Source organism: Rhinichthys klamathensis, unplaced genomic scaffold (genome assembly GCF_029890125.1).
Source record: "Rhinichthys klamathensis goyatoka isolate OS25496 unplaced genomic scaffold, OSU_Roscu_1.1 h1tg000069l_1, whole genome shotgun sequence".
NCBI classification, from domain to species: Eukaryota; Metazoa; Chordata; class Actinopteri; order Cypriniformes; family Leuciscidae; genus Rhinichthys; species Rhinichthys klamathensis.
The window spans coordinates 1,031,065-1,033,391 of record NW_026606612.1 but is presented as its reverse complement, the minus strand read 5'-3'; the positions used below and the strand labels follow the sequence as shown (position 1 = coordinate 1,033,391).

The 2,327-nt window shown below is 34.5% G+C and overlaps 1 long non-coding RNA gene across 1 annotated transcript; it reads left to right on the top strand.

The window, feature by feature from the left end:
• The first annotated feature begins 367 nt into the window (after positions 1–367).
• LOC130084950 (uncharacterized) lies at positions 368–2,050 on the top strand. The gene is made up of 2 exons (XR_008807078.1): positions 368–905; positions 1,694–2,050. It is a non-coding gene; the product is annotated as an uncharacterized LOC130084950 (long non-coding RNA).
• The last annotated feature ends 277 nt before the right edge of the window (positions 2,051–2,327 follow it).

Below are 2,327 nucleotides of genomic sequence, written 5' to 3'. Positions count from 1 at the left end.
CAGTGGCTATGAACATTAGCCTATAGCTCTCTCTTTACCATTGTCATTTGGCATGGTGGATCAATTTTAACCATTTTCGGTCCAAAGGGCTGCTTAAGATTAACATTATCTTGACTACTTGAACCTGGTTCAAATTAGCACGATTGCCTATGGAATTATTTTTGTGCCGGTAAAAATGAACGTAACTTTTCAAGAAATCAATGAAAATATAAATTGAAATTGAATAAAATATCTTTGAAACTGAAAAAGAATTAATCGCAGGCAATTTTTTTTTACTTTGTTTTTAATACACTGCATGTTTTGCTAACTATTCCTCATATTTCTTTTACTGATCTAAACTTACAAATGCGCTTCCAGAGTTTTCATTTACGCTTCGGAAGTTTTCGTTTGCTTCTGAAGTTTTCATTTACGCTTCTGAAGTTTTCGTTTACGCTCCCTGAGTTTTCGTTCGCTGTTCTGACACAAATCTCTCGTGGGGGCGGGGCTAGTAGCAGTGTGTTCTCATTGGCTACTGAGTTTTTGATTGACAGCTTCTTGACCTGGAAGTGAAGACGTCAGTGTTGCGTTTACATGTGTGGATGTGAGTGTCTGTAAGCGCAGCTTTCTATTTCATTTAGGTGATATTAAGTTTATATCTGTATTTATTTACTGCTACACTATATTGTTGAGATGATTTCTTATAGAAGGAATAGTACAGACAAATGATATAATTTGTCATCGTCGATATCAGAATACTGGATAGCCTACTCGTGGTAAGTCAGATTTTTTTTTATTTTTTTTTTTTATTAATTAATACTAAACTAATACTATTTATAATACAGTACTTGCTTTTTCAGGTGGAGAGGCATATTAGAGCTGAGTGAGAGCCCATAACATTATACAGCAGTGTCGTCTTGATTTAATTGGTAGTTAGCCCAATCATTACATGACTTGTTTATCTAACGTTACATACGGTTACATTACAGTCTTCGATTAGATCATATTTCCCCCCTTCCACCCCAAACAACATTGGGCTAGAGTACTGTACAGTATCTGCACTGTAGCCTACAGTACATAAAGTACTGTATCAGACAATGACCGATGCCATTGGACCAGAGCGCTGTCAATCACTGCCCGATTCAACTTTGGCAATGTAAAGCCAATTGCTGATTAATTTGCGATGCAGAGTTTTTAAAAGAGGAGAGACAGGACTTGACCACATTCCATGTCTCTATTCATAATATGTAAACACTCAATTATTTTGAAGTATCACCCTGGGCGCAATATTTATTCTGCAAAATGCAACAAAATGCTTTTTCTGTGTCCATATTTGAGCAATAATAATGCAAAAAAAAAAAACATTTCGGAGAAAAATGTTGAATTTTTTAATAGTCTTTAATAATAAATATATGTCCAAATGCAAAACCTAATACATGCAAGTAATTATGACTGAAAACATCCAGCAACTAGGGAATACACAGCCATGGATAAATGTTTATAGGGCTATACAGCCATCTACTGGTTACACAACAGTATTACAGATGATAAATGGTGCATGACTCGGAGGTAAATATTTAGTTCTGTAAAATCCCTTAGAACATTTATATAGTTTGTTTGAAATAATTATTTTAAGTCTGCAACTTGTTACTGCATGTGGGAGTTCAAAGCAGTTTGTATTGTTAGATTATAATACATTTCCTTTCTCATTTTCCAGGGAGTTGAGCAACTTTTCCATAAACAAAATTCTGATGCTGACACAGAGGATGGAGTGATAATACCAGAGATCAACTGTCTCCATCAGACAATAATGTTACTTTGTTCAGACATATCACCTTTGAATGACTGGGATCCTGATCTTCAGACACCTGATGTATTTTATTTTAATATTATAAAATAGCAAATATTTTAATTTCTTTGGAGCTCTAGATTAAAACAAACACAGTTTACAAGTACACAAGAGGTTGCAGTTTATTCTTATTAGTCTATGCTGATCATGGATTAGCATACCAACAGCATATGAATGGGATAGTTCACCCAAAAATAAAATTCTCACTTATTTTACTCACCCTCATGCTGTCCCAGATGCATTTTACTTTCTTTCTACAGATAAATACGAATTAAGAATTTAAGATTTTAAGGAAAGTAATCCATCTCTGCGAGTCCTAAAGATGCTTTAAAAACCACACACAGTGAGCGTGATGTCCATGCGACCTCAGTGGATGAATCAATGCCTTCTGAAGTGAAACAATAGGATAAGAAAAATACTAATAATGTAAATTGTTTTAACTATTAAAAATCACTTCCGACCAATTGTCATACATGGGTTATACATGGGTTACAATCCACTC